This window comes from Stenella coeruleoalba (genome assembly GCF_951394435.1).
Source record: "Stenella coeruleoalba genome assembly, chromosome: 9".
NCBI lineage: Eukaryota > Metazoa > Chordata > Mammalia > Artiodactyla > Delphinidae > Stenella > Stenella coeruleoalba.
The window spans coordinates 65353801-65380634 of NC_137155.1; the positions used below are offsets into that span (position 1 = coordinate 65353801).

The following is a 26834-nucleotide window of genomic DNA, read 5'->3' on the forward strand; positions in this document are numbered from 1 at the left end:
CCTAAATTGAAAAGAACCTTGGAATGTGGATGACCTCTCAGATAATATGTGACCTCTAAGATGCTTTGAATCTAGAAGTTAGCTCATTTAGACCATCACAGCAGCCCAGCGGATTTAAGGTTATAATTTTATAAGTGGCCCTACTGAAGCATGATGAGGAAAAATGGCTAAACCTGGGTAAAGAACTAATTAGTCAATGAACTGAGCTCTGAATCTGGTCTTTCATTCCGTCAGCATTTTTTTCAAATTGTCTCCTAAATAATTACTTGGCAAAAAAGCCAGCCAAAAGCAGTCTGTCCAATTACGCAGGGAGTTGTTATTCTTCCTGAATTTATTTTTGTGCTAAGAGGCACATTTCTTCTTCCACAGTTTAATGGGAGCTCTAACAGGGTGGTGACAAAAGAAGGTGTCATTTGCAGGGAGTAGTGAAAGCTAAAACTGCCCTTGTAAGACCTGGAAGTAATAATGTCATGTCTCAGAGGAGCGCTGTGCTTGCAGGAAAGGCACGTGTCCCTCGCGGGAAAGGGCAGATGACTTCAGGAAACTGATGAGGGGGAAGAGGGAGTCATGTGCAGGGACTGACCCCAGATAGCCAGGGTTTATTATGTATAACCCTTGGCTGTATTAGGTAAGAGGGTTTGAGCAGCAACAAAATATCAAGGTCCAAATGCCTTGCTTAAAGTACTCATTCAAATAAGCAATAATAACGGCAATTTTACATAGTTTACAAGGCATGTTCAGGTACGGTATATTACCCATGTCTTCTCAACATTTTACATACAAAGGAAACTGTGAACTTAAAGGCTTATAAAAACTTTTCATACATTGTGTCTCTTTTATCTTCAAAATGACCTTGAGATGAAGGTGTTATTAAGTTATATTTTTAACTGAGCCAAGGAAAACTATATATAGATGCACAAGCCATAGCCCCTATTCTGAGTATATCTAAGGCTGTTGTTTGTGTCTGTCATCAAAGTCATTATTATCAGGCAGTTAAGAAATACAGGGCAAACAATAAGTTCCTACTGTATAGGACAGGGAACTATACACAATATCCTGTGGTAAACCATAATAGAAAAGAACATGAAAAAGAATGTGTACATATACATATATATGTATATATATATATATACATATATATATATCTGAATCACTTTGCTGTACAGCAAAAATTAACACAACTTTGTAAATCAACTATACCTCAACAAAATTTTTTTTTTTACTTTAAAAAAGAACACTGAAATGAGAAAGGAAAAAAAAAGAAATATAGGGCAATTTTGCATGATGGAGGAAATATTAGAAGAACTAATAGTTTTAATTGTTTTAAAATATTTTTATAATAATGAAAATTTATTCTTATTATTGAAGAAAATTTGGAAAACACTGAAAAAGTCTTCAGAAAGAAATCAAAATTATTCATGATCCACCTGCCCAAAGCAACTACTCAAATATTTGATAAAGTCACTTTCAATAAATACAGTGTATAAACAGTCTTGTCTTCTTTATCACAGGAATTTTCTATTTTATTTAATATTTCTTTATAAGCATTATTTTAGTGGCATAGTAGGTCATATGGGTGTAGCAGAATTAACTTACCGTTAACAAATCTCTTTGCGTCTAGTGTGTACATTTTGTACACATTGCTAATATTGCTCTTAGTAATTAGTAGAAGAGGGATTACTGACTCAAAGAGCATGATTGCTTTTCATGAACTTGCCATACACTGCCAAATTGATTTCTAGAAATGTGGTCTCAATTTCAACTCTAATGAGCAGTGTTACCTTATCTTTGCCAGCACTGAAGATTGTCACAATATTTTACTTCACTAGATGAAAAAGATCTTAATGTTGTTTTGATTTTCACTGATGGCAATGGTTTTTAAATACCTTGCCAACACAACTCATTTAAGGCACAGATAAAAGAAGTATCTGTAAAGGGATGTCTTGAACTAGATGTTTCCTGCCAAGGGTGAAGTTCAGACAACCACAAGTAACCCCCAGTGGGTGTGGTAAGTACTTAAGGGAGAGGGAGGCTTGGGAGTTGAGTGTAAAAGCTGGGAGCACAGTAGCAGGGACTACAGTGTGTCTGTTGTGTGTGAGCTGGCCTCTCTTCCCTCCACCAGGAGTTTTTTATTGAGCGAACAGTCATAGAATGTCTGTGTGTGCCCAGCACACCTGCACTAAGTTTCCCCTCTGCATTTGTCCCACAGCGTGGATTCTCTGTTCACAAAGCCCTCTCTGCAGAGGGTAAAATGAGGATGGGTTCCTAGTAGAGAAGCTGAGAGTACTTGGTGATCTGGAGGGAGCCCCACTGGCAATATCTCCTTTCGAGGTATTGAATTTTATCATATTTACTCCTCATAACAGAAAATGGAAGTATATCTATCTTTCACCATTATTTGTCTTTTTTAAAGAAAATGTTTTCTGCCCTTACTCTTTTTTTTTTCAGGTTACTAATTAGAACTGTTATTATGGAAAATTTGAGATATACAGCACAGTAGGGAGTAGTGAACCCCATGTACTCATTACCCAGCTACGGCCAGCTACGGCCAGCTACAATGATGCAACTCCCAGCTGCTCTGGTTTGATTTATTACACCTACCCTGAAACTGGATCATTTTGAAGAAAACCCCAGAAAACCCCAGATGTAATATCATCTTATCCATAAATATTTTGATATGTATCTATAAAAGACAAGGATTCTGTTTAAAAAATAACTCTAATACTATTATCTTGCCCAAAATATTTTTTTTTTTTTTTTTTTTTTTTTTTTTTGCGGTACGCGGGCCTCTCACTGCCGTGGCCTCTCCCGTTGCGGAGCACAGGCTCCGGACACGCAGGCTCAGCAGCCATGGCTCACGGGCCCAGCCACTCCGCAGCACGCGGGATCCTCCCGGACCAGGGCACGAACCTGTGCCCCCTGCATCGGCAGGCGGACTCCCAACCACCGCGCCACCAGGGAAGCCCTCAAAATATTTTTTTAATATCATCAAATAGCCAGTTACTGTTAAAATTTTTTTTCTCACAACCTTTCTCCGTGTCTCTGGATAACATATCAGGTTACGAATCAAAGGCCATTTTTTTAAAAGAAAACCATAAACCTGATGCCTGAAAGATGGCAAAGAGTGGCTACATTTCTGGTGGCAATGCATGAGCTAGATGGGGACATTATTTTAAAAAACAAAACACCTGTTAAGGACATTGTATTCAGTTAGTTACTGCCAGCAAAATGCTATGTGATATGTCATCCCAAGACTCAATAGCAAAATGAGCGTCAGCCAATTGGTCTAGCCCCAGATGGTCAGCTCTGCAAATCTCAGCTGGTCTTGCTCCAACATCCTGTGTCTGCTGACTGAGGCTGGACTCTCCTGGATGATTTAGCTCCACTCCGTGTGTCTTTCATCCTCCTTATGGGACCAGGGGCTAGCCCAGGATTCTGTTCTCAGGGTAATGGCAGAGGCATGGGGAACGGGCAGAAATACCGCCTCTTAAGGTCTAAGTGTGAAACTCTCATACTGTCATTTCTACCTTAATCTTTTGGCTACAGCAAGTCACTTGGCCAAACACAGTCAAGGGAGCTGGAAATAAATTAGGGACTTCAAAGTCACAGGTTGGAGGGTGTGCATAAAGGGAAGGGTGAAGAATTGGGCAAACAATGCCCTGCTACAAATATACACAGTGTGATACCAATCAAGTCAAACAATTTACATATAAGAAAATTCAGATAAAATATCATTAGATTCTGATGCTAATTTATAATGCTTTCTTATGGATAAACTGTTAAAAACAAAACAAAACAGAAACCTTAGCCAATGTCTCCCAGGCATATCTCTTAGGTCTTGTTTAGATTTCTCTTCCTTTTTGCTGCCTAGATTCTAAGTGCTTTTCTGGGTTCCACATGGTTCCAGGGTTACACTTGTCTGCGTTGAGCCTTATTACTTAATGAAAGTTCCCAGACTCTATATCTGCAATTGTTCCATCACTTTAAATATATGTCGTCTTCAATATATGCTGCCTTGTTGCTAAAGAACCTCCAGTTCACTGCACAAAATACCCATTAGTTACATATTTACATGATTGAAACCTTATTTCTCTACTTGACTATTCTGTGTAATTGCAGCAACCATTTATTAAGAAGTTCTTAACGCAAGCCTCTAAACTGGACCTTTTGCATCTCTTTGTTCTCTCATTTAACGATTCTGCAGTGTTGTTAGTGTAATCTCCATTTATAAATAAGGGAACTGAACCCAGTTCAGTTCCCTGAATTGCTTAAGTTCAAATTGATAATAGTATCAAAATTCAAATATGGTCATTTTTGTCTGCAAAGTCAATGGCTTTTCTATTATTTTCTGCATGTCTTTTGTTTCATTCTCTTCTTCCCTCCTGGACCTGGGTTTCTAGATTTCCCTCTGAGATACAGTGAAGGATAGGTTTTATGCCAGATATTTTGGTGGCAAATGTTGGTGGGATCCTTTTTTAGTCTCTTGAGAGTCTATGGGTTTGGCAGGGCATGTATTATTATCTTCTATAAAGCTGAGGTGGTAATATTTTAAAGTGAAGAGATGTACACAGCCAATAAGTGGCAGAGCTAGGACCCAGGCTCAGGCTATTTTTCTCCTATATATATCCTTTAAATTACTACATTTAATCATGGTAATCAAGAAAGTGATAGTCTACAGTTTTGCTAATGGAACTAATAGGTTAACTTGACTCCAAAGGACTGTATTTTCCTATAAGGCTCTAAAATATTTCAGGAATAGTAATAGAGTGGGTTTTCCTCACATTACAACAAAATAAAAGGTAAGTTGGTAAGATAATTACTATGCAGGCTTACAGTCTACTAGATTCTAGAGCATTATGTTTGTAATAGGATTTTTTTAATAACTTAGAACTCTTGGTAACTAACTGCTGGTTACCCAACTTCTTAGGCAATTCAAGGTAAAGGACAATCAAAAAAGAAGCAAACTCGAATTTATCCAAATAACCTTGAATAAATCAAACTGAAGTTTATACCTTTACATTATCCTTATTTTCCAATGAATACTTTTTACTGTAAAGGTCTAATTTGAGAAATCGAGAGTTTATTTTTCTTTGTGTTTTAACCTGCCATTTGTGTAGCAAGTACTATTACACCATGGTTTGTTACTATGTTGTGTAGAAACAGGATGTAAGGTCTTTGCAATGGCTTCCCATTAATCAGTGTCTCAAGCACTAGGAGTCTCAAAAATATGAGTCCTGGTATGGGTTAGTTGTATCCTCATGAAAGTTGGAAGATGAAGTTTCGTTCCTGAGTATTATTTATCTTTTTTCGGAATTCTTCAGAACATGCTACTATAAGAATTTCAGGTTATTGATATATTTCAGGGTTTTACTGGGTTTTTTTTTTTTTGTTTTTTGACAAAGACCTCTAGATGGGGAAGAAAAGAAAGGGAAACTATTGAGATTTATGGAGTGGCTGCTCAGTGTCCAGGCCCATGCTGAGTGCTTTACATAATTTACCTCATTATTGGTTCCATATTACAGATGAGGAAATACTGTAATAGCATTTTATGAATGCAAACTGGATAAAACTTTAACTTCTTTAATTATCAGATTTTAGTGGTTCAAAACTTGATAGGGGATTTTGTCTCCTATTTTTTTGTTGTTTTTTTTCTATTAGAACGTATTTCATATACCAGATACCTAAATGTCTACTGACAAGCTATCACTAACGAGCATCATGAGCCTAATGTATGCTGATTTCTGTTATGGTAGTGAAATGACTGCAACACTTCTAAGTCTAAATATACTCTACTTAGTAAAAACAAGAGAATTTGGGGAATTCCCTGATAGTCCAGTGGTTAGGACTCGGAGATTCCACTGCAGGGGCACAGGTTCAATCCCTGGTCAGGGAACTAAGATCCTGCAAGCCACGTGGCACAGCCAAAAACAACAAAACAAGAGGATTTGCCTTTGCCCAGCATTCCCAGAAAGAGTCCTGAAATTCTTTCTGACTGGACCATCTGAGGTCGTATGTCCATCTTGAACCAATAATTGCAATTATGTATAAGATGGGGGATGAAATGTACTACTCAGTTTACCTTAACCCAAGTATAGAATCCCATCTTCGAAGCTGAGGCATGGAGTCAACTTCTTGAGAATGACATAGATCCTGAAATGGAAATGATGGGCTTTGAGGAAGGCAGAAACGGAGCCTGAGGAGGCAGGCAAACACATCTGTCTACAAATCATTCATTCTTTCAATTAACCATGTAGACAACAGTCTTGCTAAGAACTATGGGGGAAACTGAAAAGAATTAGACACAGTTCCTGCCATGGGTGTCTATATTTCATTATAGAGAGGGAGAAGCTAAATTAATGACTATAATGACACCTTGAAATGATGTGAAACAAAACTGGTACAACTAAGTATTAGGGTGGGAAAGATTCCTTGGAGAGGAATAATGGAAAATTCTTAAAGGAAATGAAAGATGACTTAGAGCATAAAGGACTACTTTTTTTGGGCCATGTATAATATGTTGCTGAGAGAAATTAGGACCCAGGAAAAAAATAAGATTTGTTAGGGAATAGGATGGACAGAGACTGGAGGAAGTAATATCCAGGCCTTTAGTATAAAATGTAGCACCCTAAAGAACAAAAATTATCCTATTTCACTGTTTTACTTGGATCTGTTTTTTCAATAAGAATGGTAAAAAAATAAATTAGCGTGTGATCAAAAGTATCATTTCTTGTTGGCTGAAAGTGGTAACTTCTGTATTCTCAGGTGAGTTAGTTCTGTTGCTCAGGAATCCGTGTACTGCAAAGCATGTTTTTCTTTCAGTTTACATGATTCCCTTAAGAATTTCTATTTCTGAATGAAGTTTCAACTTTATCTACTTGTATCTCATTTGTTATAAAAGAGGACATAATGTTGCTGAACTTTCAGCTAGGTTTTCAACTCAAACTCTTTGTATCTGAGCATTATTTTCCCTTACAGACTGCATAAAGTGTCTCCCACAGGGCCAAGGGTGCTGTGAGCATTTATTAGGACCCAGCTCTATATAAGGTGCCCAGGAAGATATGTGGTAGGTTCCCTAGCCAAAGACCCTCAATTTTCCATGATGGATATTATCACAGTGGAGCAAGGCCATGTGTAAACCATGGCTATTTCTGATTACAGACAGGTCTTCCTAATTGTGTGTGTCTCTGACTAAGATTAAAATTTACATCATTTTTATAACACATAATAACTGTCAGCAGGGAATGTGGCTGCAGAAAATGTGGACTGAGGCTTTGTGAGAAGAATGAGAAGCTGCTTCCAAATCTACGAAAGGGAAAAGCTACACTTCTTTCCTCTAGTCTAAAGCATATGGTCTAAAACAAAACAAGAAAAGAGAAATACAGACATATCTCTTACTGTCACCACCCTTCTCTCCAAAAGTTAAATGCATTGAGGACATCTCTGAACAACCAGGACTAGATCATCAAGATCTATGGAGGTTGTGTGTTTGCTGGTTGACACATTCAGCCCATAATGGAGAGGACCATGTTGCTCCTTAACAAACCCTTCAAAGTTTGTTGTCTGTTCTTTGTGGTTCATGCTGTTCCATCCCTTGACATTTCCAGTCTCCTCCTCCTTTCATCTACTCTCTTTCTGCCTGCAAAATCCTTTCCATCCTTCAGTTCCATTTCAAAAGCAGCCTCTCCTGTGAGGCCCTCCTGGATTCTCCCTTCTCCCAGTGCAGCTTGTTCTCCCCCCACCATTGTGCCCTCAAAGCAATATCTCATTCCACCTGCATGTATTTCTACTACATGCATCTGCCCCCTACACTAGATTATAAGCTGCTTGAGGGCAGGCCTGTGTCTCCTTTTACTTTGTGTCCCTCATTCATTACTATATAATCTTTACATATCTCTTGGGAAAACATATGCATCTTAAATATAATTATTCAAAGACAATAAATACACCAGGAAATGGATCCCCTGGTCTCATAGCTTTGCAATGTATTCCTTTTTTCTCTCAGGGATAAAATACATCAATTATATTGAAAGTTTCCACCATTAAAAAGTTTATACCTAGTAAGGGAGATTAGAAGTCTTAAATTCAACAAATAATCAACAAAATATTTAGCGTTTACTATGGACCTTGCATCATAATAGTGATGGACTAAATAGTCATGGTCACTGTCTTTATGGAGATTCTTGCCTAGTGAGGAAAATGGTCAATCAATATACAAATTAACAGATACATTAACAGACATTGTATTAAATGATATGAAGAAAGTGAATGATAATTCTGGATAAAATAGAAACTTTAGGGAAAATGTGGGTTAGAAAGGCTTTTCCGCTGGTGAGTCTGATTTGAGGCAATAAGAGTGACACCCATTCAGGGAACTTCTTGAAAGAGCCACCAGTAGGCAAAGGAAACAGGACATTTGCCAACTGGCACCTCATCCACGTAAATCTTGGCTCTTCTGAGGTCTCAAGGCTGGTAGAGAATATGAAGATATCTCTGACTCATAGGACCTTAGGGAATTTTTTAAAGTTTTGGATGTCCACCCACAGCATGGAATTTGAAGATACATAACTCAAGCAGAGCTCAGATTCATACTCTTTTATTTTAGACTTCCCTGATACGTGGTGTGTGTGTGTGTGTGTGTGTGTGTGTGTGTTTTGAGGGGGTGCAATATAGAGGCATGAAGAGTCTGTTTTACTATTTGTAAATGAGGAGTTTCATCAGATGTTCTTAACTTCCTTCTGCAATCTGCGAAGCCAGTGGTATGGAACACAGCCAATTTGTACTTGAAAATGTTCACACAAATCTGGGGGGTTCTGACATTACAGACTCAGAGGTTCTGCCACAATTCAGACTTTCTTCTGCTGGTATTAATGTAAACACCAAACTAATATGCACCTGTATTAGTTTCCTGGGGGTAACATAGCAAATCATCACAATCTTAGTGGCTTAAAACAATAGAAATTTATTCTAACACAGGTTGGAAGCTAGAAGTCTAAAATCAAAGACTCATAGGGCCGCACTCCCCTTGAAGGGTCTATGGGAAAATCATTCCTTGCCTCTTCCAGCTTCTTAGAGGCTCCAGGCATTCCTTAGCCTGTGGCTGCATAAAGTCCAATCTCTGCCTGTCTTCACACAACCTTCTCTTCTCTCTGTGTATCTCTCTTCTGTGTGTCTTTTTTTAAAAAATAATTAATTAATTAATTTACTTTTGGCTGCTTTGGGTCTTCATTGCTGTGCGCGGGCTTTCTCTAGTTGCGGCAAGCAGGGGCTACTCTTCGTTGTGGTGCACGGGCTTCTCATTGCGGTGGCTTCTCTTTGTTGCGGAGCATGGGCTCTAGGAAACGCGGGCTTCAGAAGTTGTGGTACACAGGCTCAGTAGTTGTGGCTTGTAGGCTCTAGAGCACAGGCTCAGTAGTTGTGGTGCGCGGACTTAGTTGCTCCACGGCATGTGGGATCTTCCCCGACCAGGGCTCAAACCTGTGTCCCCTGCATTGGCAGGCAGATTCTTAATCACTGCGCCACCAGGGAAGTCCCTGTGTGTCTCTTTAAAGGACACTTGTCATTGGATTTAGGGTCCACATGGATAATCCAGGATGATCTCATCTTGAGATCCCTAATGTAATTACATCCACGAGGATTCTTTTTCCAAATAAGGTCACATTTATAGGTTTCTGGGATTAATAATTGAACATATCTTTCTGGGTGCTGGCCACCATTCAACCCCACTACACCATCTTACTCAGAAAACATGGGAAAGGCAAGGCATTTCTACTTTCATTGTACATAGCTGTAGCTTAAATAAATGAATATAGAAATATTAGCCACAATACTAGCATGTCACCTGAGATGAAAAAACATCATCCAGGGGAAAAATATTGAGGACAAGTCAATGACACAGGTTTTTGATCTCCAGTGAATGCTTTTCACTGTTGGCCATTCTTGGAACTTGAAAGTCCAAGTCCTTTTTGAGTATTCTATCTTAAGAATAATTCTGTGGCCAGAATCCAGAGAAGCTACTGATACTGGTATTTGGTAGCTTTAAGAAGCTGAGGGTGAATCAGAGCCAAGAAAGAAATGCCTTTGGCTGTCTGGTAATCAGACCATCACAAGGCAGTTCTGTTGTCTGAGCCTAAAGCGGAAGTCTGGGTGAGCTAAGAGATGGAGTTAAGATAGGACTGCAAAAGCCCTGTCTTTGTTAAATTATGGAATCTCAGGATTGGTCATCTTATCTTACCATCAGATTCAGTGATGAGTTTTCTGTACAACAATCTGCCAAGAAGTTTTCCAATCCATGTTTGAATATCTGGCACCTCTTCTTTCATCGGGCATTAATGGTTCGTTGCTTCTTCTACCCATTTTAACTTCTGACATGGATCTCACCCTGTGTTTAATAATGGACAAAATGGTCCTCTTTTCCTGTACAGAGGACCAAAATGCTCCTAGCAACTTAGTTTCCTCTCTTAGAAAATATTGGAACGTACCCTTTGCCACACGTATCTGAGAGTCATGAGTCATTTTTGTAAGAAGGGACTAAATTATCTTATCTTAGAATTCACCTTGACTGTGGTTAGAATACGCAGTTCAGAGGCAGCTGGGTAGCAAATCAAAAACAAAGGAGTGGGGAGAGCTGAGAATTAGATGGGAAACTGAGGAGATAAGTGGCACCTCCTCCTATGCTGGGATTTCTGCAAGAACTTACTTTAGCCCCTGTGGGATGGGATAGGGGATAAACTTTGAAGGAAAGAGGTGAGGGAATAAGAGCATAAGGCAAAGCTTGAATTCTTCCAGAGATTCCATTAGAAATAATGCAACGATGAAGGGAAGCAGGAGCAGCCCTTGGAAATAGGGGCCAAAATGAATAACAGAGGAAGGAGTCCCTAAAGAACTTTAGAGCCAGGCTGGAGTCAATATTTGAGGGGCTGGCTGGTCCTGGGAGGGACACATCTAAATTAATGCGAGGGCATGGAGTGAAAGACAGAAGCAGCAGAATGTGAAGATGTTTTTTGGGTTCAGAGAAACTCAAGACCAAGAGGGGGCTGGAAAGCAAAACCAGGAACTAGGCAAAAAGCAGTCAGAGGAGAGGTGTGGTATGACTCCAGCCTGACATTCTTAGGAGAAGACTGTGTCCCAGATGCTCATCAGGGATCCCTGGGCACCGGGCAGCAGGCACTTACATAGAGCAGCCCCTCGTGTCCATCGATAGCTAGACATGGCTCTCCCTGGGCTAGATTCATCTGGGGTTGAGCAGCTAGTCAGGCTCACTTTAACCATCTCTGAGTGTGATTTCCAATCACAAAAAGGGGGAATTATGGACTTACAGTTCAAGAAGTGAAAAGGAATTAAGAAAGGGGCTCAGGACTCTATCTTCAGGACAAATCAAATTTTGGTAATTAAACTTTAATGTGGTTTTGTTTTTCTATTATCGTGCAACCTGATGAACCACTTCTCAAACATTTATTGGCTTTAGAGAATATCAAGTGGGCCTATTTAATTACTTCTCCAAGTCTTCTGCTAGTATTCAAATTAACTGCCTTTAAATACCCTGGTAACTGGTCATAGATGTGTAAACAAGTGCAGTGGAGAAAAAAGGACCAACTATCTAGGAGAATCCCCACCTCAGAGGAAAGCAGGGCTGCAGCAGGATGGAATGTCCACTTTTTTTCACAGGAGGAAGACTTCTGTACTGCTGCAACTCTGTGAACTGGCACTCAGCATTTGGGATTCAGTGCTGCCACTAGTTAGCTGAGTGAACCTGGGAAAGTTTCTGAGCTTTTCAGAGCCTCAGTTTCTTCATTAAGGATAAAAATACCCAGATCCTAGACTTCTTGGGAGGATTATAAGTAACGTATGTGACATTTCCAAAATGAGGAAGAACTGAGAACATGGCAGCTCTGTTATCAACAAATTGTGCTAGAATCAACATGTCCATTGTTGATGAGAAAGCACAGACCCAGAGGCACCTGGGACTGAAGATGAGAGAAGGGGGAGCCTCAGCAGATTTGCCTTGCTAATTTCTCAGTAGCTTTGACTTGTGGAAAGCCTTACTGCTCTAAGATATTTCACATTCGCCTTGGAGGTATGGTGCCTTCCAACCATAGATGTTGGTGAGTTCTCAAATGAAAAGTCATCTTTCCCTTAATAAAGAGACTCAACATTCTCTAAAGTAATTTCCCATTCCCAGTCCTCCCTAGATGTTCTGTTGGCAGTGGCATCTTGACTTGTTGGCAGATTAAATTGAGCTCCAAGACAGAGGTCAGTGATTTTTCCAGAGCTCTATTTAGATGTGAAGCAAAGACAGGATTTGAACAGGAGAATACCTGTAGAACTTCTGGAATACTTTTCTTTCGTTGTTGGCTTAGCTTGCTGAGGGCTGAGGGTATGGTTTCAAGGGGCAATTAGTTACTTGAGGACAGCATTTTACCCATAGTTCCTCGTTTTGCTCATTTCAGTATTCTGCCCATAAGAACAACTAATAACGATTGCTGGCTGATTGGAGTCATTTAGATAAAGTATTTTTAAAAACCTGCTTGAGAGTAACAGCTTAAATTAGAAAGCAGGAAGAAACTTTTTACTTTAAATGAATATTTTGTATCCGTCAATGTAAAACAATTTGGCACTGTAAATCTAGATCCATAAATATTTTCATGTCATACAACCACTCTTTTCTTGGATGCCAGCTTCTGGAAATAATCCAAAATATGTAAAACACTTAATTCACAAAAATGTTTATCATAGAGTTATTTATAACAACAGTAAGTTGGAAATGTCCCATTGCTGAATATTTGGTTAAATAGCATTTGAAGATGACCACTTGATGGGATGTTATTTAAAAGTACAGAAGCTTGGGGCTTCCCTGGTGGAGCAGTGGTTGAGAATCTGCCTGCTAATGCAGGGGACATGGGTTCGAACCCTGGTCTGGGAGGATCCCACATGTCGCGGAGCAACTAGGCCCGTGAGCCACACCTACTGAGCCTGTGCGTCTGGAGCCTGTGCTCCGTAACAAAAGAGGCCACGAGAGTGAGAGGCCCGTGCACCGCGATGAAGAGTGACCCCCACTCGCCACAACTAGAGAAAGCCCTCGCACAGAAACGAAGACCCAACACAGCCAAAAATAAATTAATTAATTAATAAACTCCTACCCCCAACATCTTCTTTAAAAAAAAAAGAAGTGGAGAGCCGGTCACCCTCTGAGAGTCACTGTCACCAAGGAAGGGTGAGCAGGGGCCCCTGACCTTCCCCACAGACACTGCCTGTAGCCCCTTTCTGAGCTCCCCACTCCAACTTCCCCCGTTCAAAAAAAAAAAAAAATAAGTACAGAAGCTTCAAGGTTAAGTCCTTCAATATATCACTAGTGAAAAATATGGGTTGAAAATTGAGGTACAATGTAATTATATCTATCTCACTAACATAGATGAATAGAAAGATACTAGCAGAAAATATACTAAAATATTCAAGAGAGTGGAAAAATTCTGTTCATCTAATTTTTCTTTAGTTTTGTTGCCTCTTTCTGTAATAAAATAAAACATAGAAACACCGAGAAAAGTAAAGGAAACAAAACCATTGTAGTTATTATGAAGGAAAAAAAATGGAGAAGATGAACAAGTAGATAGTTAAGCACCAAAAATGGTCAGAGTGGTGCTGAAAAGAAGAAAGCCTACTTGTGATACTCTTGATGAAACATACTCAGCGTGAATCATGTGAAATGAAAATGTGAAAAGCAGCCTCTTTAGTGATATTCTATCCTGACTTTGTTAAGTTTCAATTCTTCATTGGGCTATATGCAAGCTTAGAGGCGAGGAAGTTACTAGCATGGCCGACTACCGAGTTTTGTCTCTCGGAAGCCCTCCTCCCTTACTGGTTACCTGACAGGTTGTTTCTGTCTTTGGGGCTGGGGTGGATTAAGGAGGCCAGGTCCTGTGATTAAGGAGGCCAGGTCCTGTGATGAAGGTGGCAAGAAGACCATTACAGCCTTGGGCATAGGGGATTTCCAGGAACACACTCCCACAGGTTTAACATTTTCTGAGAACACACAATCCTTGGGCAACTAGGTATTTCTTTGGAGGAAGATTTCCAGTAAAGAGGTGAGGGACATATGCGAGCATCAGAATTCACATTTACTACCAACAGACCTCGATATCTGAGAAAAGCTGCCCCTGGGAATGGAAAGAACTCACAGATTGCTCCTTATTTTGGAGAAAGTAGGTGGTGAAATAGTGTGCTGAGTGGCTTGCAGGGCAGTGTGGCTCTTACTCTGTACAAACACAAAGGCTCTGAGTTTCACCCTCGTGGGGATCTGACCCCAGCTTTCACTTCCTTATGGGTCACCAGAAATTATCAAGTCGGGAACAAGGTTTAACTCCTCAAGTGATTGCAAAAATAATAGCTCAAATCCAGAATGCTGTTGTTTGTTGAAACTGAATTTTTTCATTCGTGAGGCTGCAGATCTATAACTGTACTTAAAATTGCCCAAGCAAGGTTTTTTTTTTTTTTTTTTTGCTATTTTAGTTGAAGAAGCAGGAGATTCCTTTCAAACTTCAGAAATAGTATAAGCAAAGGAAAATGACCATGAAAGAGTACAAACACAAGGAAAAAACAGGAGAGCGGTGACTGTTTAATGTTACTTAGGCATATAATTCTTTCAAATGGATTTCTTTTTTTTTTAATTATTCATTTATTTATTTATGGCTGTGTTGGGTGTTTATTGCTGCGCGTGGACTTTCTCTAGTTGTGGAGAGGGGGGCTACTCTTCATTATGGTGCATGGGCTTCTCACTGAGGTTACTTCTCTTGTTGCGGAGCTCGGGCTCTAGACACACAGGCTTCAGTAGTTGCGGCACGTGGGCTCAGTAGTTGTAGCTCACGGGCTCTAGAGCACAGGCTCAGTAGTTGTGGTGCACGGGCCTAGTTGCTCTGTGGCATGTGGGATCTTCCTGGACCAGGGCATGAACCTGTGTCCCCTGCATTGGCAGGCAGATTCTTAACCACTGCACCACCAGGGAAGTTCCTCACATGGATTTCTTTAGAACCGATATTTCTGTTTTGTGTTTTCCACCCTGCTTCTGATATTTTCAGACAGATTTTTTTTTAGCTACCCTGAGGTGGTTCTTAACATGGAGCTGTCATTCCAGAGTCTTTTCTCAAAATATTTTGGATAAAACGCTGTTTGATTTTCCCAGAATGATTAAAGTGAATGCCCCTATTTGTTTCCAACAGAAATAACAAAATGTAATTTGTTCTAAAGGTATCTCAAAGTCAAGGAAGCCATTTGTCCACAACCTTTCTCATGTTTTTGCCTCTTCTAGCTGGGGCTGGATATTCATTGTGGCTCCTATCTGGTGTTCTTGAAGAGGTATATATGAGGGTGGGCTTAGAGCATGGCTCTGCCATGTAGAAGCTGCCTTTTACCTCTCTAGGCCTCTGATGCCCTCCTATAATGGTGCTGTGTCATGGGAACAGTTCTGGACGGGAACAGGATTGCTGAGATTAAGCTAGTGATTGCTGTGTTAGGTAAGGAAGGTCCCTGTGTGGGCCGCAGTGTCTTCCTCAGTTTAAATGGACACAAGAAGCTCTAGGTTTCACCCTAATGCTAAGATTTTGTGATTTTTGTCTTCTGATCCCTGGCATAGGTGTTCCTCTGGCCCTGCAGACACAGTGGTAAAGTATACAGCTTTCATGGATCCTTTCTTTCCAGAAGGGTCCAAATGTGGGTGTGGAGGATGACAAGGAGAAAGTCAGATGACAGTGATAAGCACTATGAAGAAATAACTGGGGTAGGACTTGTTTTCTGATATTGAATGATCAGGAAGCTGTCACCCACAGTCCCTTTTGTTCAGTGTGCAGCACGAGAAGTGATCCAGGGATGGAATGGGAAGCAAAGAGGAATGAAGAATAAGGTCCGAGGGACCAGGCCTTTTATCACGAGCCTGATCAGGTCACCCAAAGCTCCCAGTTACTGGCACAGCAGCCACTGTGAGTCATACTTCATTACTCTGCTCCCGACCTTAAGGCAGCCACTTAGCCATTGATCCTCTGTATTAATTCTTTGCCTTTGTCAATAAATATCTTCTCCCATTTGGTGGGTTGTCTTCATTTTTCATCCTTTGCTGTGCAGAAGTTTTTCAGTTTGATGTAGTCCCATTTGTTTATTTTTGCTTTTGTTTTCTTTGCCTGAGGAGATATATCTGGAAAGATATTGATAAGACCAATGTCAAAGAGTGTACTGCCTATATTTTCTTCTAGGAGTTTTATGATTTCAGGTCTTACCTTCAAGTCTTATATCGATATTGAGTTGATTTTTGTCTATGGTGTGAGATAGTGGTCTAGTTCCATTCTTTTGCATGTAGCTGCTCAGTTTTCCCAGCACCATGTATTGAAGAAACTGTCCTTTCTCCATATGTATATTCTATTCGTAATTAATTGTCCATGTATGTGTGGGTATATTTCTGGGCTCTCAATTCTGTTCCATTGATCTATGTATCTGTTTTTTCTCCTAGTAGCTGTTCTGATCAATATAGCTTTATAATATGGCATGAAATCAGGGAGTGTGTTACCTCCAGTTTTGTTCTTTCATCTTAAGGTTTCTCTGGCTTTCTGGGTCTTTTGTGGTTCCATATAAATTTTTGAATTTTTGGTTCTATTTCTGTGAAAAATGTCCTTGGGATTTTAATAAGGATTGCACTAAATATATAGATTGTTTTAGGGAATATAGACATTTTAACAATGGTAATTCTTCCAATCCATGAACACAGAAATCTTTCCATTTATTTGTGTCTTATTAAATTTCTTTCAACAATGTCATAATTTTCCGTGTACAGGTGTTTCACCTTATTGGATAGATTTATCTCTAGGCATTTTATTCTTTTTGTTGCAATTGTAAAAGGGATTGTTTTCTTAATTTCTCTTTCTGCTAGTTCATTGTTAGTGTATAGAAATGCAACAGATTTTTGTATGTTGATTTTGTACCCTGTAACTTTACTGTGTTCATTTATTATTTCTAATAGTTTTTTTGGTTGAGTTTTTAGGGTTTTCTATATGTAAAATCATGTCATCTGCAAATAGTGACAGTTTTACTTCTTCTTTTCCAATCTGGATGAGTTTTATATGTTCTCCTTGCCTAATTGCTCTGGCTAGGACTTCCAATACTATGTTGAATAAGAGTGCAAGAGTGGGTATCCTTGTCTTGTTCCTGATTTTAGACGAATAGCTTTCAGGTTTTTACCACTAGTGAGATGATCCTATGGTTTTTACCCTTTATTTTGTTAATGTGGTGTATCACACTGATGGATTTGTAGATGCTGAAACATTCTTACATCCCTGGAATAAATCCCACTTGATCATGGTATATGATCCTTTTCATGTATTGCTGTATTCAGTTTGCTGATGTTTTGTTGAGGATTTTTGCATTTATGTTCACCAGAGATATGGGCTTGTAACTTTCTTTTATGGGGTTGCTTTGTCTGGTTTTGGTATCAGGGTAATGTTGACCTCGTAAAATAAGTTAGGAAGCATTCCCTCCTCTTCAATTTTTTGGAAGGGTTTGAGAAGGGTAGGTATTAAATCTTCTTTAAATGTTTGGTAGAATTTACCTGTGAAGGCATCTGGTCCTGGATTTTGTTTTTTGGGAGGTTTTTGATTATTATTTCAATCACTTTATTTGTGATCAGTTTATTCAGGTTTTCTATTTCTTCATGATTCAGTCTTGCAAGGTTGTATAATTCTAAGAATTTGTCCATTTCTTCTAGGTTGTCCAATTTGTTGGCATACAGCAGTTTATAATTTTCTCTTATAATTCTTTGTATTTCTGTGGTATTTGTTGTTATTTCTCCTCTTTCATTTCTGATTTTATTTATCAGAGACTTCTCTCTTTTTTTCGTAGCTAAAGATTTGTCTAGCTAAAGGTTTGTTAATTTTGTCTATGTTTTCAAAGAACCAGCTCTTAGTTTGATTGATCATTTCTACTGTCTTTCTAGTCTCTATTTTACTTATTTCCACTCTGATCTTTAATATTTCCTTCCTTCTAACTGCCTTTGGGCCTGGTTTGTTCTTCTTTTTCTGGTTCCTTTAGGTGTAAGTTTAGGTTACATTGTTTATTTGAGATTTTTCTTGTTTCTGGAGGTAGGCCTGTATTGCTATACAAACTTCCCTGTTGGTACCACTTTTGCTGTATCCCACAGATTTTGATATGTCATATTTTCACTTACACTTGTCTTCAGATATTATTTGATTTCTCTTTTGATTTCCTCTTTGACCCAATAATTGTTCAGTAGCATGTTTTTCAGTCTCTTCATTTTATCTTTCATTTTCTGGTTGCTCTATATCTCCATTGTTTCTTTTTCCTTGTGCTTCCATCTGCCATTTTGGTTTGGTGTTTTTTATAATGTTTTTCTTGGTTTCCTCTTTTTTCTGTTTTGTGTCTCTGCTCTAGACTTATGTTTTATAGTCGCCGTAAGTTTATATAAAACGTCTCATGGATAAAATAGTCCATTTCTGCTGATAGTATCTTATCTTCATTTACCTACATGAGATCCATCCTTTTCCTCTTCCCCTTTTGTGTTTTTGTTGTCTCAAATTATCCCTTTTTATGAGTTTTTGCTTTTTTTTTACCAAATTGAAGTAGCTATAGTTATTATTTTCTGCTTCTCTTCCTTTTAACCTTTATGTTTTAATAAAGTGTTCAAGAACATATGCTGATATAGAGTTGCAATTTTTTTATCCTGTCTGTCTATTTATCACCTTACTCAAAGTTCTGTGTATTTTTACCTTTTGTTTCTGGTAGAGAAGCTCCTTTCAACGTTTTTTACAAACTGTGTCTTTACTGATGAACTCCCTTAGCTTTTGTTCGTCTGGGAAAGTCTTTATTTCTCCTTTGTACCTGAATGACAACTTCGCTGAATAGAGTATTCTTGGATGACAGTTTTATCTTTCAGCATTTTGAGAATGTCATCCCATTCCCTCCCAGCCTGTAGAGTTTCTGCTGAAAAATCTGCTGATTGCCTAAAAGGGGTTTCTTTGTAGGATACAATCCTTTTTCTCCTGGTTGCCTTTAAAATTCTTTGTCATTGATTTTTTTTTTTTTTTTTTTTTTGTGGTACGCGGGCCTCTCACTGTTGTGGCCTCTCCCGTTGCGGAGCACAGGCTCCGGACGCACAGGCTCGGCGGCCATGGCTCACGGGCCCCACCGCTCCACGGCACGTGGGATCTTCCCGGACCGGGGCACGAACCCATGTCCCCTGCATCAGCTGGCGGACTCTCAACCACTGCGCCACCAGGGAAGCCCTGTCATTGACTTTTGATAGTTTTAATATATTGTGTCTTGGAGAAGGTCTTTTTGCATTGAGGTAATTAGATGTTCTCTTAGCTTCACAGTTGTGTATATCCAGTTCCTTCCCCAGGTTTGGAAAGTTCTCAGCTATTGTTTCTTTAAATAAACTCTCTGTTCCCTTCTCCCTCTTCTGAGATACCCATCACCTTAATGTTTCCCTTCCTAAAAGAGTCGGATACTTCTTATAGAGTTTCTTCATTTTGGGGGATCTTGATTTTCTTTCCTCTTCTATCTGTATCATTTCTAGATTTCTATCTTTGAGCTCACTGATTCCCTCTTCTGTATGGTCTGCTCTGTTTAGAATGCTTTCTAATGCATTCTTTATCTCATTTATTGAGGTCTTTAGCCCCAGAATTTGTTTGGTTATTTTTTTAGCGTTTCAATCTCCTTGGTAAAGTATTGCTTCTGTTTACTAGTTTTATTCCTGAGCTCACTAAACTGCCTTTCTGATTTTCCTTGTAGCACGTTGAGTTTCCTCATGATAGCTTTTTGGAATTCTCCTATCAGTTAGATCACAATATTTTGTGACTTTAAGTTTGGCTTCCGGAGAACTGTCATTTTCTTTTTGTAGTACCATGTTACTGTGGTGCTTGATGACTTCTTCCTTTGCTGGCGCATCTGAAGTATTGCACACCTTTCTTCTGTAGGTAAAGTTGTTTTTTGTTTTGTTTTTTCACTTGTCTCTAAGAATTCAACAGGTTAGAAATTAAAGGCCTTTCTTTTGCTTTCCAGTAGTTGGCACTATAGCATGAGTTTCTGGTTTCTCTTACTTGAGCTGCCTCTGGTTATATTTGAGAATTGGCACTTTCTGCCCTTCACTGCCTGTCAGAGATGTGGCCCACAGCCCTCATTATCACTGCTTGTGCCTCCAGCATCACTGGTACCTTGCTGCTGCCCATGTCACTGGCATCACTGCCTGGGGCACCGGAATGGTAGGCTCTTCCACTAAGCTCAGGATCTCCTGATTTGCACACTCCCTCACCACGGGAGAGGGGAAGGTGATGGGGAGCTGGGGTGGTGCAGGCACCTCTGCCATGTCTGGTGCTGTCAGGTTCACAGGCTCTGCTGCTGCACACAGAGGGCAGAGGGGCTGGAGTTGTGGGTTCCTCTGCAGTTGGCAGGATAGGGTCACAGGCCACCCACCACACTGCTGCCCATTTATCCATGGCTGTGGCTGGGAGGTGGCTGGGAGGCCAGAGCTGTTTGTACCTCCTCCTCTGCTGCTACTGAGTTCTCTGGGACTCTGGGCTCAGCTGCTGTGACTGGTGACCTGGGATTGCAGGTGTCACCTCTACTGTTTTTCTGGTTCTACCTCCTCTATTTGTTCCAATGCATCCACTTTTAGATGTACAGATATGTGGAATTCCCCAGCACCCTGGTGTGTTGGGCAGGGGCACCTTTGTTGAGTTGTGGATGTTTTACTGGTTGCAGATTGAAGGGGAAGAACAAAGAGAGCTTCTCACATCAGTGTGATGCTGATGTCATTCCCCGACTACTTTATTTTGGTATCCCATGTAACTTTTTCATGTTACTAGAACAAACATTAATAGTTCAAGGAAGATCTGAGAGAGGTAAACTTTCTGAGCGTTCATGTATATCTTTCCTTTTGTCTCCATCTCAAGTGGTGGTTTGGTTGAAAGCAGACTTCTAAATTCAAAATCATCTTTCAGAACCATTTAGATTTTTTTCTTCAGCATTCACTATGTCAGAAGTCTGATGCTGATTTTTCTTAAGTTCTTTTATAGAGTATCTGGATTCCCCCCCTCCACCACCCCATGAGAACTTTTAGTACGTTTGGTTTCATCCATTCAACAGTTATTTATTAAGAAGGTATTATGTGCGAAGCTGTGTCCCCAGTGCTGGAGGTATAAAAGTGAACAAAACAGAATTTCTTGTCCTCAAGGAGTTTGAATCATAGTGGAGGGAGCAAGAAGACAAACAATGAAAACATGGTATGTTGGTGATAAATGCTGTGGAGAATAATAAAGTAGAAAAAGAGGAAAAGGTGTGCTGGGTGGAAGTGGTCAAGTGTTGACATTTTAAATATGGAGGAAAGGAATCAGTGAAGTACCTTTGGTCAGAGATGTGAAGGGGGTGAAGGTGCAAGTTGTGCAGATATGTGGGGAAAGAACATCCTGAAGAGGAAACTTCATGTGCAAAGGCCCTGAGGTGGGAACATGCCAGGGATGTTTGAGGGAAAGCAAGGAGTTATTATGTTTAGTTGGAATATACCAGTGGAAGGGAGAGTTATAGGAGATAAGATCAAAGAAAGAGAGTGTGAGGGAAGAGGGCTTAAATTCTGTAGGGCCTAATAGACTATTTTCCAAATTTTGACTAGATTCTGAGTAAAATGAGAGGCCATTAGAGGGTTGTGAAGAGAGGAATGACTTACATTCTGACTTAATTTTGAAAGATCACTCTGGTTGCTGAACTGGGAATAGACTATAGGGGAGGCAAGAGTAAAAAAAGGGAGAATTCATGAATTTGTTATAATCCCAGTGAAACATGTTGTGGCTTGAATTACAGTTGTAGCAATGTAAGTGGTGAAGAGAAGACACACCTTAGATTTATTTTATTTTTTTGTAACTTTTAACTTAGAAAAATTTTATACTTACAAAAACATTATATGAATGGTACAAAGGACTCCAATATATCCTTAACCCAATTCCCCAATTGTAACGTTTACCACATTTACCTTTCACTTTTTATATATACATATTATAATATTTTGATTCATTTGGGAATAAGTTGAAGACATGATGCTTTTATCTCTATGACATGCAGTATATATTTCCTAAGAACAGTACATTCTCTTATTCTCTATGACATGCAGTATACGTTTCCTAAGAACAGTACATTCTCTTAAATAACCACATACAATAATCACAGTCAGGAAAGAAACACTGATGCAATTCTGTTAGATCATCTGTAGACTCTGTGTCAATTGTCTCAGGAATGTACTTTATAGAAAAAAAATCTGGTCCAGGTATCCTATGTTGATTATTTTGAAGAAAAGAGGATAGAAGTTGCTTACGGAGTGGAGCTTAATTTGGGGAGAAAAAGAGGAATCAAGGATGACTCTAAGGTTTTTCACTCAAGCAACTAGAAAGTGGAGTTACTATCACCTGAGACTAGAAAAACTTTGAGAGTAACAAGTTTATGTGTATGTCTGGGATGTGGGGGGAGAAAGGTACAGGAGTTCAGTTTTGGATGTACTAAATTTGAGATGTTTATTAGACATCCAAGTGGATATGTGAGTGTGTTCTTTGTGATTTGAAATTCCATCCTGATTCTAAACATGAATCTCTTCTATTGTTTCAGCTCAGCACTGGGTGAGATCTACTAACATAAAGATGTCATCTTTTTTGTGTGTAGGAGATGGTCTTCGATTATGAGTACTCCATGCCATTTTGCTCACTCCAGATGATGTTGGAACTTCTAGATTTGCCCTAAGTGTCTTGTAGCATTCATTTTCAATATTCTCTCTTGGCCATTTCTTTGTTCCATCTGTGAGAATCTTTCTGAACATTCTTACAAGCTCACCAATTGGGTTTTTGGTACATCTATTATTCAGTAACAACTATAACTGAATTTCTTTCACATCATTCTCTTCTCTTTGACGGTATTAATTACATTTAAATTTACTTTTTATCCTTTGTCCTCTTAGCAAACTAGCTAGTCTGTTAGTTCATTTGCCTGCGGAGTTTGATTTTTTTTAATGTGGCATTTGTTTTCTTTAAATGTCCAGTGACTATTCCTGTCTTTTTATTGTTGATTTAATATATAAATGTCATCACTTGCTAACGGATGTACGTGAAGCACGCAATGTCCTCTCCAACCTGAGTCTTCAATTTTTGTTAGTTGGGGGTGAATTCTCCTATGTGGTGTCAACTTGCACCAATCCTTATAATATTTAAACATGATCAGCATAATAGCCTGTTAACAGTATTAATCTTTTTGTCCTGCCTTCCTCCAATCCTTTCTCCATTCTGTTGCCCAAAGTAAGCTTTTGGAATTGAAATATTAAAACATCATTTGATATTTTACAATTTTTGCATCTTTATAATTTTCAGTAGACAAGCTTCATCTACAGATATTCACCTATTTTTCTACTCATTTACCTAATATTCCTGGCACATCAGACTATCGGTAATTCCCTGAACATGCATCCATGCCTTTTCTCAGACTCTTGTCTTTACCTGGAGTGCTCTACCTCTTTCTGTCTGCATCTAGAACTTGAATGCATCCTTCAAGATCCAGCACCTGTTACAAATCTGTGCCCAAGCATTACTCCATTGCTGCTACATTTTGATGCCTTCACTCTTCACTGCATTAAATAAATTACTCCCCTTTCTGAATTCTTGTGGCATTTTCCTGTAGGTGTAGGTGTTGTTGTAAATAACTTATGTACCTCTTTCTCCCCTACTAGACAGAAGGAGATTTAAATGCAGGGAGGGATATGTTTTATTAATCTCAGAATATTAACTACCTACTAGATGAAAGATACGTAAAATAATATGATTTCTTTATTGAACGAAGTGAGAAATCCCAAAGTAGATTATAGATGCACTTCTAGAAAGGAGAGGTGGTCCTGGGACCTGAAGTCTAGGCACTCATGAGGATATGGATTGCCTAATGCTATTTTGTAGGACTGTACAATTTTTTTTTAGGATTCTCAACTCGTAGACTGGCCTCTAATGTTGGTTCCATCATGGATTCCTTATAAAACAGCCACAGAAGCCACTTTATGTCTTACTTATGATATGGAGGTAGGCCTCAGGCCATGGGTAATGACCACTGGGGCCCAAGCAGGGTTGTGAGCAAAGCATGGGGAAGGGAACTGGTGAGACTCAAGGAAATAGCCCCTGCCAAGCCTCAGGCAAAGCTTAAGAGTTCTCCTGTGTGGGTTGAGGTCAGAGCAGAACAATGAAGAAATTCTTCAGGGAAGATGGGGGAATCCTGGTGCTCCAGTGGCGGAGAGGCTGGATATAGAATTATAAAGGTTGGCGGGAGAGATTTAGTATGTCATGCTAAGACATTTATACATCTCTGAGAGGCAATGGGAAAACAAGCGGGAGTTTTTAAGAACAGAAATAAAATCATTTAGGATATAATTTAGACCTCAGTCTCCTGTGTCAAACTGTACATTTGGGGTCTATAGAGAGAAGAAACAACTTGTAGGTATGAAAAAAAAAAACATTCCAGGAATAGCAAGAAGGCCTGTAGGTCTGGAGCATCAGCTGAGGGTGGGGTGAGGAAAGAGCGGTCATGACAAAAAGTATGCTTTGAAATATAAGTTGGGGTCAGATTACAAATGGCTTATATGGTGTGTACGGTGTGTGGTGTGGTAAGCGTCAGACTTCATTCTTTTCACTAAAAGGAACCAAGGAAGCGTGGTTGTTTGTTTGTTTGTTCTTTGCCACTTGGCTTGTGGGAGCTTGAGGGATCTTAGTTCCCCGACCAGGGATTGAACCCGGGACCTGGGCCCTCAGCAATGAAATCTCAGAGTCCTAACCCCTGGACTACCAGGGAATTCCCCAAAAGTAGCAGAATGAGAGAAGGCAGAGGGAAACTAGAGTTTGAGGCCAGGCTTCTTGCTGTGCTTCAGGGGTCAATGACAGAGATAAAGAAGAGCTCGCTGCCCAAGGCAAGGTGGCTCACAGAGAGCCGGGGAGGCAGCCCTGCTCCTTAGGAGAGGGTGCCTTGGGCCCACAGTTTATTCTAAAATCGCGACATCACTTACTGAATTAGATCCAAACGCAGCCCTTTCAGGGATATGTTTAATAAGGTCAAGGTGGTTTTTAACCATTATTTCACACATTCAGTTAAAAATTCATGCCTACTATAAAAAAAACACTCATGTCAGTTCTGAAAGAAATTCAACATTAAAAACAGATACACAAATGACTAAAATAAAGAATTAAAATGGGAATTAATGAAGCAATGAAAGAAGGAATGAGACACTTAGGTGAAGCATTTTGAGAAAGCAGCTGAGAATGTATAAGGGGGCCAGAGAGGGCTCCTGAAAGAAAAGGAATTTGAGTTTCGACCTCAGGAGTGTGCAGAAGGGAATGAATAGGGTATAATATTTTGGGGAGGGGAAACACAATAAGATATTTGGGTGACATATTTAAGTAACATCAGCAATAAATACTATAGATGCTGTTTATAAAAAATTCCCTGCACACAAGACTCTTAGATAGCCTCATCCACCAGAGAGCAGACAGCAGAAGCAAGTTCCTGTTCCTGTGCAAAAAAAAACACATTCACAGAAAGACAGACAAGATGAAAAGGCAGAGGGCTATGTACCAGATGAAGGAACAAGATAAAACCCCAGAAAAACAACTAAATGAAGTGGAGATAGGCAATCTTCCAGAAAAAGAATTCAGAATAATGATAGTGAAGATGATGCAGGACCTCAGAAAAAGAATGGAGGCAAAGATCGAGAGGATGCAAGAAATGTTTAACAAAGATCTAGAAGAATTAAAAACAAAGAAACAGAGATGAACAATACAATAACTGAAATGAAAACTACACTAGAAGGAATCAATAGCAGAATAACTGAGGGAGAAGAAAGGATAAGTGACCTGGAAGACAGAATGGTGGAATTCACTGCTGTGGAACAGAATAAAGAAAAAAGAATGAAAAGAAATGAAGACAGCCTAAGAGACCTCTGGGACAACATTAAACGCACAACATTTGCATTATAGGGGTCCCAGAAGGAGAAGAAAGAAAGGACTTGACAAAATATTTGAAGAGACTATAGTCGAAAACTTCCCTAATATGGGAAAGGAAATAGCCACCCAAGTACAGGAAGCGCAGAAAGTCACATACAGGATAAACCCAAGGAGAAACACGCTGAGACACACAGTAATCAAACTGGCAAAATTGAAAGACAAAGAAAAGTTATTGAAAGCAGTAAGGGAAAAACAACAAATTACATACAAGGGAACTCCCATAAGGTTAAGAGCTGCTTTCTCAGCAGAAACACTACAAGCCAGAAGGGAGTGGCATGATATACTTAAAGTGATGAAAGCGAAGAACCTATGACAAACATTACTCTACCCGGCAAGGATCTCATTCAGATTCGACAGAGAAATCAAAAGCTTTACAGACAAGCAAAAGCTAAGAGAATTCAGCACCACCAAAGCAGCTCTACAACAAATGCTAAAGGAACTTCTCTAAGTGGGAAACACAAGAGAAGAAAAGGACTTACAAAAACAAGCCCAAAACAATTAAGAAAATGTCATAGGAACACACATAACAATAATTACCTTAAACGAGAATGGATTAAGTGCTCCAACCAAAAGACACAGACTTCCTGAATGGATACAAAAACAAGACCCATATATATGCTGTCTACAAGAGACCCACTTCTGGCCTAGGGACACATTCAGACTGAAAGTGAGGGGATGGAAAAAGATATTCCGTGCAAATGGAAATTAAAAGAAAGCTGGAGTAGCAATACTCATATCAGATAAAATAGACATTAAAATAAAGAATGTTACAAGAGACAA

General features: G+C 39.5%; 2 protein-coding genes across 6 annotated transcripts in view; one reads left to right on the plus strand and one right to left on the minus strand.

The window, feature by feature from the left end:
* ELMO1 (engulfment and cell motility 1) overlaps window positions 1-26834 on the minus strand; it is a 777407-nt gene that overhangs the window by 696003 nt on the left and 54570 nt on the right. For 2 of the 4 annotated variants that reach the window (XM_079930924.1, XM_079930923.1), the window contains exon 3: window positions 6080-6150. The exons of the other annotated variants lie outside the window; for them this stretch is intronic. The gene's annotated coding sequence lies outside the window, so the exon portion shown is untranslated. The remainder of the gene's footprint in view (window positions 1-6079; window positions 6151-26834) is intronic. 4 annotated transcript variants of the gene reach the window in all.
* Window positions 1-26834, plus strand: part of LOC307191147 (putative G-protein coupled receptor 141) — a 186587-nt gene that overhangs the window by 142093 nt on the left and 17660 nt on the right. The gene's annotated exons all lie outside the window — the stretch shown is intronic.